Source organism: Dipodomys spectabilis, unplaced genomic scaffold (assembly GCF_019054845.1).
Source record: "Dipodomys spectabilis isolate Male_0828 unplaced genomic scaffold, ASM1905484v1 ptg000084l, whole genome shotgun sequence".
In the NCBI taxonomy this organism is placed as follows: domain Eukaryota; kingdom Metazoa; phylum Chordata; class Mammalia; order Rodentia; family Heteromyidae; genus Dipodomys; species Dipodomys spectabilis.
Genome location: NW_024870761.1, coordinates 3408902 through 3422508, shown reverse-complemented (window position 1 = coordinate 3422508; position 13607 = coordinate 3408902).

Below are 13607 nucleotides of genomic sequence, written 5' to 3'. Positions count from 1 at the left end.
TGATGTTAGGGAAATGAACCCTAAGATAGGTATTCAGATTTTTTTTCTTTCATGTGATTGTTTCTAACAAATTTATAAGATCATTTCTTTGTTGCTTTGTATGTCCCTCCCCCACAGTATAACCCCTGCTTTCACTGTATTTGATGTCGGTATAATTTGTGGAGGGGAAGGGGAAAAACTTCTAAGTAATTGAGAAACTTTTCTGGAAGAAACTTATAGCAAATGACAGAAGACACAAATCTATGCATCTGCATTTTATGAAAGTCATATGTTATTTGCTCAATCCAATTGCTTCTCTCTACTTTGCTAGGAAAAAAGTGTTCTCAAGGTAAAGCCAAAAGCAGTGAAAAGAACAAAATACACAATCATCTTGATTTATTTGTGAAAGTAACAAATGAAATAAAACAATTCCACTTAACGGACTCCAATATTAGTGTATGTGAAGATGTTCCTGACTGCCAATATCCATTAAATTTTTGGAATTTTAATTTCTACTAACATATGAAAACTAGAACAAGAAAACAAATATAGACTTAGAGTGAACCAGCCTAGAAATCATTTTCTTAATTGTTTTGAAATTACAAAAGAATTGATACTCCTTTGCTTTTGAAATCATTTAAAAATATTTATCATTTATGATAATTCAAATACCAAGGAAGAGTAATTTTATATAATCATTATAAATATCATTTTATTACTATTGTAAAATAGAATAAAAAACAGTCCCAATATATGACCTACCTATCATTATTCTTAAATTCTAATCATTACCTAAATATCTTAAACAATCTAAATAGTCATGTCTTTAACATAGACGTAAATATTCTATAGTATTTTACTTAATATTTTCCAGGGGTATGTATTCATGTTTCTAAGAAATGTTCACAGCAGTTAAAACATGCTTTTGTGAAATTAATGTGATACATTTTGTTGTTGTGGGTGTTGTTTTTAGTGGTTAATTGGAGATAAGAATCTAACAAGTACTTTTCTGTCTGGGCTAGTTTCGAAAACAATTCTAAGACCTCAGCACCCAGAATAGCTCTTATTATAAGGGTGAGTTATCGGCACTTGGTTTCAAGAAGTTTTTTTTTTATTTTAATTATATTTTAAGATGCTTGTTTCGCTATAATGTATATAATTCTACACATAAATTTAGATATATGTATATATATCTGAGGACAAATTATCTCTAAAAATGTACTATCCTACACATAATATTTATATATATATATAGAAGATAGATAGATAGATATATATATAGAGAGAGAGAGAGAGAGAAGACAGACTCCCTCTAAAACTTTTATGCTACTATTTTTGACCTTTTTCATTTCAAAGATATACAGTATATTTTTCTAAAAGTTTCCTAGAATAAAATAACTAATATTTCAATAGAAAGTAGAGTTTATTACTTTCAAGGTAATTTTAGATATAGAAATGATATTGTAGTTACATTTACAGTATATTACTTGAAAAGGTTCTGCCCAAACTCTTAAATATTTGATTGTAGTTAGGGGGAGAGAGGAAGTAAATTCATACTGATTAGGAATTTGCAACGCTTCCAAAAATCTATTCTGTAATTTGTTTTAAGCACATTGTCATGCTACCTGATATGGTTAAGTTTTTATTTATTTGTTCAAAATTTCAATATGGATGCATCCACAGTGGTAAGATTAAAATTATTAATCAAAAGACAAATAATAATAAAATCATAGACACATATCCGATGTTCAATGATTAGCACTTATGATGCTAATAATAATTTTGATGAAGAGGATGATGACCACAGTGTAGCCTGATAATGACGATGTTGTGATTGAAAAGGAAAAAAAAAAACATTAAAATACACATCTAAGGGTTCATTTTCCTGACATCACATTATCTGACCTTTTCCGCTTGACTCATACATATACTAGATATTGCAAATAAGGGAAACCATGGGACCTACGTTTCTTTGGGCCTGGCTTACTTCACTTAATATAATTTTTTCCAAGTTTTTCCATTTCCTAACAAATGGGGCAATGTCATTCTTTCTGATGGAGGCATAGAATTCCATTGTGTATATATACCACATTTTCTTGATCCATTCATCTACTGAGGGGCATCTGGGTTGGTTCCATATCTTAGCTATGGTAAATAATGCTGCAATAAACATAGTTGTGCTGGTAGCTTTAGTGTGGTCTTGTTTGTAAACATTAGGGTAAATGCCCAAAAGTGGGATTGCTGGGTCATAGGGGAGCTCTATGTGAAGTCTTTTGAGGAACCTCCATACTGCTTTCCAAAGTGGTTGAACAAGTTTACATTCCCACCAACAATGAAGTAAGGTTCCTTTCTGTCCACATCCCCTCCAGCATCTGTTGTTGTTAGAGTTCTTGATTTTTGCCATTCTAACTGGAGTGAGGTGATATCTCAATGTTGTTTTGATTTGCATTTCTTTTATGGCTAGGGATGTAGAACATTTCTTCATGTGTCTATTGGCCATCCTTCTTTCTTCTTCAGAGAAGTTTCTCTTTAAGTCTTTCGCCCACTTATTTATTGGGCAGTTGTTTCTTTGAGGATTTGTTTTTGGGGGGTTTAATTTTTTGAGTTCCAAGTATATTTTAGATATGAGACCCTTGTCCGTTGTATGGCTAGTAAAGATCTTCTCCCAATCCGTGGGCTTTCTATTGATCTTGCTAGCTATGTCATTTGCCCTGCAGAAGCTCTGCAGCTTTATGCAATCTCTTTGTTGCTTTGTATGTCCCTCCCCCACAGTATAACCCCTGCTTTCACTATATTTGATGTCAGTATAACTTGTGGAGGAGATGGGGAAAAACCAGTTGTTTAAGGATACAGGTGGACCTGTTGCAACAATGAGAAGTACAAGTTGTCATGTCCAAAACGAGCTTTACAACGTTGGTGCGGGGGGGGGGGGGGAAGGAGAAGGATTGGGATTGGGGGGGGAGGGGAAAGAAAAAAAATAAATTAAAAAAAAAGGAAAAAAACTTAGACATACTTGAAAATGGATTTTCCACATTGAATGCCTAGTTATAAACAGCGTTGGATTAGAATAATAAGAGTAACAGGAGGAGGGCTGGAAAGGTGGCTCAGTGGCAGAGTGCTGGCATTGCCTACATGAGGTTCTGGGTTTGATTCGTCAGCACCCCATAAGCAGAAAAAGCGCGAAGTGGCACTGTGGCTCAAGTGGTAGAGTGCATTGAGCTGAAGAGCTGGGGGACTGTGCTAGGCCCAGAGTCCAGGCCCCATGACGAACCAAAAACAAAAAAAACCAGAATAACAAGAGGAGAGTTTGATTATCAAGAAATTCAATCACATAAACAGGTAGAGACAGTAAAAACCCTAATGTTATTCCAGCAGTCTTTCTAATGTATACTCACTTTTCTTGGTGGTATTATTTTCTTATAAATAAAATCGTTTATTTCCACATTTTGATGGACTAAGATGTAGGTTTCAACTTTGTGTGATTAGTTCAAATAACATTCTCATATAGATATCATTCAATAACCAATGTTTTCCAATGATATATTAAGAGTATGTTCTTCAGTACAGCTGTAAACACATAACACAATTTACATAATACTACTTACATATCTTCAGTTACCATAAAAGGACACAGGCTATAGAGCCAGGAGTTAAAATTTATTTTTATTTCTGCATGAAAGTATTTCTGACTATATACCAACAGTCTGAATTTGACACTTTCCTTATTTGAAAGCTAAAGTAGACAATGTAAGGACTCTTCACTTTTCTTTTTCCTTGCTCTAGAATTCAACAAATATATTCTTCAATATTTCTGGTAGATTACATCCATTTACAGATAAGAAATGTAAGATCACCAGTCAATGTTGTGAGTAAATAATGATACTAGAATTTTTGTCTGAGTTCTTCACTCTGTGTGCTTACAAAGAGAGTCATTGGGTGATGGAGAGGAACAATATGAAAAGACTATGGGGAGAAATGCATACTTTGTAAACAGTTGTTTTAAGACTGAGTGACTGGTGATGAGTATTTGCAATAGGCTGGTGTCAGGGGCATTAAAAAGGAGTACATAGAAATTACATTAGTGACAGAAACTGAGAAAATCATGATCATTCATTCTATCTAATGGATGGAGGTAGGGTAAGAGGAAATCTAAATGTTTTCCACATCTCTGTCTTCTAACTGTGTTAGTTACATTCTTGGTGATAAGGACTACAGGTGGAAGAGATGGATTTAGAGGAAAAAACTCTCTGATAGTTCTAAGGTTTATGTTAAACAGATGCAAAGATAGGTCTGTTTGGACATCATCAAAATATTCACGACCATGAATGGGAAAAATAATCATAAAATCAGTGACATTATTAAAGGGAAGAGGAAAAGGAAAGTTCTGATGAAAGTGTGAACAATGTAAGTACCAGTGTGGACAAGATTGGAGGAAAGAGATAAATAAGGAAACAAAAAATTAATAAACACAGATTTTCAGAAGAAAAGGAAGGAAAGAATTTTCAGGAAGATATTGAAGGAAATCTGCTATTTGGATTTGAAAGGTAAAATGACATAGACAAGTTCAATAAGAACAGTGTTCTGGTGAAAGTCATATTGATTAAACGTTGAGATATGAGTATGAAGACATAAAAATCTGGATCCATTTATTCAACAGATCCTGTTGATTCTAAATGTTGGGAACAAATGCTTTAATCCTGACCTTGGAAATGTTATACAGATATAAATGTCATGAACTTTTCTTAGTGATATTCTGTGAATATTTTTGAAAACTTTATTTAGCCAGGAGATTATAGACTGAACTACAGCACAGACAAGCCTAATCTGTCCTACAGTTCCAATTAGTGACCCATCTATCCATATCAGTTTGGAATTTTATTGAAATATATTTAGATATGTTTGGATATCTTATCAGCCTACTCATTATAAATGTAGGACAAGTAACACCAAGTATTAGGTTGAACATACAGCTTTACTGATGTGACTGAAGACTCCTGGAATTGATTCCACTTTAGAACAGAAAATGCCTCAATAGCCATTGACAAACCATAACTGCCATATACACTATTTACATCTAATTCTTGTTAGGTATACCTCCATGCTGTGTCAACAAACCTGACACAAATTCTTATATGTAGGAAAATGTTCTTATAAATTCAAGCTTTTATTGAATGGAAAAGTTCAGACATTGCTCTCACCACTAGGATTAAATGCCTAAAAAGATAAGACATTTTGCTTTAATGTCTTTCTTTCATTTTCGCATACACAATGTCAAGGAGTGAAGGATACTGATTTAACAATACTACAATCATGACTTGTATTAACACAACATCTAGGATCTAATGTTAATTCGGATATTTACTAATTAGCTCCAAATTTTGTGGATATTTATATTTCTCCTGGGTAAACTAATGAACTCCAGGAAAAAGTCTATAAGGAGCCTTTGATTCTAATATCACTGTTTGTCGCAAAGTGCTTTAAATTCTATATTCTCGAATGTGGGCATAGGGTTATATTGTGGAACTTTTCTACTCAGAGAGTTACTATTACCCTATTGCTTAGCATGGACAAAGTACCTTCATACTTAGACTGGGCGTGTACAAATAAGAAGTGGTAGTTGAACAATGTTCTTAGCAGTTTGTACAGACGAAATGGAAATAGAGCAACGATGAACTCAAAAGGAATGTGCAAAGAAGACAAAGGCACAAAGTAGAATGTGCCAAGAAAAGCTTAAGTATAATTTTAAATAATGTGCTCAGGTGTGAGGGTGTGTTCGAAGTACAGGTTCAGACAATGTAGTTGGATATCTTGGGAAGAAAACTGCTTTAAACTATTCTGAGATAACTGTACAAGTAGAAGCCCCTAACTCTGACTCTAATCAGCAACAACATCATCAACTTAGGAACTATTTTCCAAGTGCAAAGTGAGAAAAAGAGGGCTGATCACTATTAGTGTTCAAGTTGAAGCAATTGCAATCACATAACTTTTCTTATAAGTGTTCATTTATTTTGGAACATTAAGTAGGGAAAAGCCAAGTAAATATTTTGCATGTACCTAAATTAAGTGTACGTATTATATTGGTCTCTCTTTTACTTGGAAGTTATAGATTATGTATTTTTATACTCTAACTTGGGACAATGATCTACTGTCAGTTATTTTCTTCTCTTACCCTTCTTTTGCCTTTCCACTTACATAATTATTATTTAAAGAGACATAATTGAGCTTGCACTTCTAAATGCTTCAGAAATATCTGAACTACTTCATACTTGTGGCAGGCTCCTATATCTTTCTCAAGGGAATATTTTGTCACTACCATTTTGATCCTACATGATATTGGATATCTTCTTGCCTAATTCAGTTTAAGATATTTATTAGACTCATCCTATATCTCAACACTTGTACCAGCATAAAATACTATCTTACTTAGAAGTCATGATATTGTTATATCTGGTGAGGTGGAATCTGTCATTTTTGAATGGCCTTTAGTGATATTTACATGCAATCATGTTTTAAACCAATATGCCACTCAGTAGATGAACGAATTGACAAAATGTGGTTTATATATGTACGGAGTAATTCTATGCTTCCTATTCATAAGGAAAAGGAAAGACTTGGAAAAATCCTACTAAGAAAAATAAGCAAGACACAAAGAAACAGATTCCATGGTTTCCTTCATTTGTAATAACTAGGAAATATCTAAGATAGTCCTAGCAGATGAGCAGAATGGCTCAATAGCTATGTATAAATGACCATATAAAATGATGCTGAGCAAAATAAACTCCTAGATATGGAAAGAGAGGTTTTTCTTTTTGGTTGTTGTTTTTAATGTACTATGTGACTTCTTTTTTGTTTTGTGTTTTCCCGTATGGTTTGTCCACTGCTGTATTTGATTTCAGTCTCCTGTGTATTGTATATACATTTATCTTCATTTGGCAAGGGAAGCAGAACAATAAAATGATGAGACAAAGGACAAAAGGTAAACCAATGCAATAGCCATACTCACAGGACAACATGTTGGAAATTTACATTACATCTTGTGAGGAGTATTGGGGTAAAGAAAAAGTGTGAGAAAAATGAGGGAGGGAGTAAAAATTTTGACATGTTATGTATTCAATACCTTACAATTACTGCAACCCCTTCTATATATCACCTTGACAATAAAATTAAGTTAAAAATGAGCTACATAAAATATAATTTCACTTTATTGATATAGTAAATATTATTCTATGTGTATTACCTTTTAAAAAATGAACATTTTGGCTGCTAACTTGAGTTAGCTTTTTCTTTATCAGAGGGACATCAACTGGAATGTTATCAAACTATACAATATTTTCAGAATATACTTGCCATTATTTTGAAAAAAAAAACATTATTTTAGTATTGGCTCATACTAAAACAGAAAACAGTTCAATTCTATGGAAACCCTAACTTTAAAAACTGAAAACTGACTAATTGTTAAGAGGACAGAATATATGTGTTCCTCAACATTCCTAAGACTACTAACTACTCATTTTCAAATACTGAATATGCCATACCAGACACATTCAAAATAGTACCTGTTTGCATTTTATTTAATTCTGCATAGATGCAGTTTTCAATGCTACATTACATATTTAAAAGTCAACAGAAAAAATAGACATGTTCTTGTAGAGGATAAAACTATGAAGTATCTATAATAATTAATTCTTCATTTTTTTTTTTTTTGGTCAGTCCTGGGGCTTGAACTATGGGCTTGGGCGCTGTCCCTGCGCTCTGCAGCTCAAGGTGAGTGCTCTACCACTTGAGGCACAGTGCCACTTCCTATAAATCATTACGTAAGAGTAAACATTTGTTCATCAGAGTAAGCTATTATTTCTATGACAATCAATCCCAAGTTTTTATGCTGTAAAGTCATCCTAGCGAAACAGTTTGCAACTCGTAAGGTGCACCTTAAAATTCCCTAAATTCACATCATGACTACTTTATCACTATTGTGAAAAAATACTACATTTCTGCTAATGTGATGCCCTTCCTATTTTGGAAAGAATACTACACTAACTTTGCTATATCATTTTCCCCGCAGTAGTTTTCTTGAGATTAAAACACTTGCAAATATTATTTATTATTATTTTTATTTTTATATATTTTATTATATATAATCTATCATAGGTATTCAAGAGATCTGTATATCTTAATATTAAGATTTCAAGATTATAGTTGAAAGCCCACCCAAGCAGGAAAGTTCCTTGGATTCTTATCTCCAATAAACTCATAAGGAAAAGCCAGACTGAAGTGGCGTTAAGGTTCAAGTGGTAGAGCAATAGCCTTGAGAAAAAACAGGCTTAGGGACAGTACCCGAGCCCAGAGGTTAAGCCCTATGACAAACCAAACAACAAAAACAAAATAAAAACAAACCTCAAACCTAGCATTTTTCTCATTGTATACAGAGGTACATAAATATGGAAATTTCTTCCTGTGTTATGTATAGGTAGAAAAAGAAAGATGTCACACAATTACTATCTTCAAACCATGTTACACCAAAGTCTCAAAAGATTGCTCTTTTTCTATATTTATAAATTAATATAATCAATTTGTTGGCAATTTGTCTAGATTATTGACATTATCATTTTACACATGAACTGTTGGAATTATCTATTAACTAAGTTCTTATTATACCTCACTTGAAAGACTAACTACTCTAGTCAATTAGAATGCCAGAATCATTTGTGAATTTGTAAATTAAACCTTTTACTTGAAAAGAATTTTGTAGTATCCTATCGAATATTAAAGTATAAACAAAAATATATATTTTAAATCTGAATTCTAATTTAGCCAGGTCTACAAAGTCCTACATTAAATGAACATTCCTATTTCTCCAATAAACTTTTGTAATCCTTCAGTTCTTTGGAAACTAAATGAATGATGTTTACTTTTTCAAATTTTTAATTGGGAATCATGAGCTCTTTTGCATCTAGACATGTTCTGTAATTAAGACAACATTTACAACACAACTGAGGATTATACATGAGTTGCATTTCTATAGGATACTTGACTACCAAAACATAATGACAAAATTAGCCCAAAATTCCAACTGTGTATTCCTTTCTTGTTTATTTTTTATTCCTTTCTTGGTTGGTTTTATTGAGACAAAATTATATTCTGCTAGTTGGCCAAAGTTTCTGATCAACTCAAGTAACTTGAGAGTGGAATCCATGGAGTCCATTAAATACAAGATCATGCCATCCTCATGTTTTTTTTTCTTTTTTTTCTTTCTTTTTAAAATTTATTATTTTTTCTTGTGAAAATACTGTACGGAAGGGTTAAAATTGCCTAGGCAAGATAATGAGTACATTTCTTGTCAAGCATTGTAGCCTCCTACTTTGTTTCCCCTATCCATCGCTTCCCATTTACCCCCTGCGCCCCCACCCTATCCTCCTCCCCCCCACCAAAGTTGTAAAGTTCGATTTCAACAGAATGACTTGTACATCTTATTGGTGCAATGGTTCCACCTGTATCCCTAGTTAAACGATTTGTTTTTGCCATTCCCCCCAGAAATTATACGGACATCAAATACAGTTAAAGCAGGGGTTATACCATGGGGGAGGAACATACAAAGCAAAAAAGAAATAATCTTATAAATGTGTTAGAAACAATCCCATGAAAGAAAAAAAAACATTTGAATACAAATCTTAGGGTTCATTTCCCTAACATCAACTTATCTGACCTATTCTGATTAACTCAGTCATATTCTAGTTACTGCAAATAAGGGAAACCATGGGAGATATATTTCTTTAGGTCTAGCATACTTCACTGAATATAATTTTTTCCAAGTCTTTCCATTTTCTAACAATTGGGGCAATGTCATTATTTCTGGTGGAAGCATAGAATTCCATTGTGTATATATACCACATTTTCTTGATCCATTCATCTACTGAGGGACATCTGGGTTGGTTCCATATCTTAACTATGGCAAATAATGATGCAATAAACATAGTCCTGCTGGAATTTTTAGTGTGTGTGGTCTTGTTTGTGAACTTTTGGGTCAATGCCCAAAAGTGGGATATGCTGGCTCATAGGGGAGCTCTATGTGGAGTCTTTTGAGGAACCTCCATATTGCTTTCCAAAGTTGTTGAACAAGTTTACACTGCCACCAATAGTGCAGTAAGGTTCCTTTCTGTCCACATCCCCTCCGTCGTCTATTGTTATTAAAGTTTTGATTATAGCCATTCTAACTGGGGTGAGGTGTTATTTCAATGCTGTTTTGATTTGCATTTCTTTCATGACTAAAGAGCATTTCTTCATGTGTTTATTGGCCATTCTTCATTCCTCGTCAGAGAAATTTCTTGTTAAATATTTAGGTCACTTATTTATTTGGCAGTTCTTTCTTTGAAGATTTGTTGTAGGGAGATTTAACTTTTTGAGTTCCAGGTATATTTTAGATATGAGACCCTTGTCTGTTGTACGGCTAGTGAAGATGTTCTCCCAATCCGTGGGCTTTCTAGTGATCTTGCTATCTATGTCCTTTGCCATGCAGAAGCTCTGCAATTGCATGCATTCCCATTTGTCCCATTTGTCTTTGATTTTGTTGTATTTCTGGATCTCTATTAAGAAAATTTCGGCCTGTGCCAAGGAGACCTAGGGTTTCTCCTATTCCATCCTGTAATATTTTCAGAGTGTCTGCTTTGACTCTGAGGTCTTTGATCAATTTGGAGTTGAGTCTAGTGCAGGGATATAAATAAGGGACTAGCTTTAGTTTTCTAGAAGAAGTTAACCAATTTTGCCAGCACCATTTACTGAAGAGGCTGTCTTTCTTCCATTCTATATTTTTAGCTCCCTTATTGAAAATTAGATGCCTATGGGACTGTAGGTTCATTTCTGGGTTTTCAATTCTATTCCATTGGTCATCTTATATGTTTTACTTCATCTTTCCCTATTTGGATTCCCTTTAAGTTTGCATCTTGTCTTATTTTCCCAGCTAGCATTCTTATACTTATTTGAAGAGGAGTGGAGAGAGCAGACATCCTTATCTCTTTCCTGAATTTATAAGAAATGACTTTAACTTTTCACCATTAAGTATAATGCTGGCTATAGGTTCGTCAATCCTTAGCCAAAAGAACAGCAATGGAGCAATATCAGTTCCAAATTTCAAAGTATAGTGCAAAGCCATAGTAATAAGTACATCTTGGTACTGGCACAAGAACAGTCCTGAGGACCAATGGAATAGGACTGAAGACTCAGAAATCAATCAAGTGACCTATAGCCACCTAATCTTTGACATGGGAGCTAAAAAATAGAATAGAAGAAAGACAGCCTTTTCAGTAAATGGTGTTGGCAAAATTGGTTAAACACCTGTAGAAAACTAAAGGTAGATCCGTGTGTATATATATATATATATATATATATATATATATATATATATATATATATATATATATCAGCCTGCATGAGAATCAAGTCCAAATGTATCAAAGACCTCAAAATAAAAGCAGACACCATGAAAACATTACATGAAGGATAAGAGAAACTCTAGGCCTCTTTAGCACAGGCCAAAATGTTCTTAATAGAGAACCAGAAACAAAACAAATCAAAGAAAGGTTGGAGAAATGGGATTGCATGAAACAGCAGAGCTTCTGATCAATAGAAAGCACACTTACTGGGAGAAGTTCTTCATGAGTCATAAAACAGACAAAGTCTTATATCTAAATATACTTAGGACTCAAAATCTTAAATCCCCAACAACAAATCCTCAAAGAAACAACTGCCCAATAAATAAGTGGGCTGAAGATTTAAGGAGAGACTTCTTTGAAGATGAAATAAAAAATGTCCGTTAGACACATGAAGAAATGCTCAACTTTTCTAGTCATAAAAGAAATGCAAATCAAAACATTGAGATTGCACCTCACTCCAGTTAGAATGGCTACAATCAAGAACTGTAATAAAGACAGATGCTGGTGGGGATGTGGCTAAAAGGGAACCCTACTGCATTATTGGTAGGAGTGTAAACTTGTTTAATCACTTTGGAAAGCAGTATGGAATTTCTTCTAAAGACTCCATGTAGAGCTCCCCAATGACCCAGCAACCCCACTTTTGGACACTTACCCAAATGATCACAAAGCTACCAACACAACCATATTTTTGCAGTATTATTCTCCATAGCTATGATATGGAACCAATCCCGATGCACCTCAGCAGATGAATGGATCAAGAAAATGTGGTACACACACACACACACACACACACACTGGAATTCTATGCTTCCATCAGAAAGAATGGCATTGCTCCATATGTTAGGAGATGGAATGTCTTGGCAAAAATTATATTGAGTGAAATAAGCCAGACCGAAAGAAAACATAGGGCCCATAGTTTACCTTGTTTTGCCTTCGAAGGATTAGAACATGTCTAGGACAAGGAAAGAAGATCATATGCAAAGAACATATGACCATACAAGATAATGTTAAGCAAAATATACCCCAAGTCAAAGACACAAGTGGTTTTTCCTTTCTTTCTTTTGTTTTTAATATGTTTATAATGCACTACGTAATTCTTTTGTAGGTTCATCCCCCCAGTGTATACCCCTGTTTTCACTGCATTTGATTCAAGTGTTCTGCATCATTCATATATATATATATATATATATATATATATATATATATATGATATAATATATATCTTATACCATATCATACATATTTTTAATTTTGGGAGTGGAAGGGATATAGCAGAATGCTTAAATGGGGATTCAGGTTGACCATTGTGACAATGAGATGTACAGGACACTGTGTAGAAAATGAATTTACAATGTCAGGCAGGGGTCGAGGAGGGAGGAGTTGGAGATGTGAGGAGGGAAAAGATGGCAGGGGAAAAACAAAGGAGGAGGTAACAATGATGTATAAGAAATGTACTCATTACCTAGTCCTGTATCTCTGAGCCCTCTGTACAGTATTTTTACAATTAAAATATATTAAAAAAATCTCTGCCTAGTGTAGATTTCTAGCGCTGCCCTCGGAATTGCATTTTCTGCCTATTCTGGCTGCGGTGAGGTCCACCTGCCCAATGGATCAGTAGTCTTCAAGACATCTTGGTCCTGAAGTGGGACTTGGATTATCCAGTGGTGATTAGAACCAGGCCAAGGACAGGACAAAACCACTTCCAGGACATGGCTTCTTCATTCCCCATGCAACTAAGATTGCAAGCAGAATTTCTCTGAATTTGACTCCAGAAAACAATCAGTGAATCAAAAGGAAAGTCCTCCAAACACCTCACTCCTCCCCCCGCATTTCCTCCTTTCTCTCTGCTGGAAAAGTACAAAATAATTTTGCAGGCTTTGGCAAACACACAAAATGTCCACCATCTCCCCTGGTAAACTAGGTTTCAATTCACTGTCATGTAAGCGGATAATGCTGCATTCATTATTCTGGACAACATCTTCAGGCTGTTTGATGCTTTAATTTTAGTTGTTGTTGGTGGTGGTGGTGGGAAGGCCTGACATCTGGGTCTGGGTGCTGTCCCTGAACTGCTCAGCTCAAGGCTAGCGCACTGCCACTTTAGCCACAGTGCCCCTTCCCGTTATTTCTGCTTATGCGGTGCTGAGGAATTGAACGCTGGACCTCATTCATGCAAGACATACATTCTACCACTGAGTCTCCTTC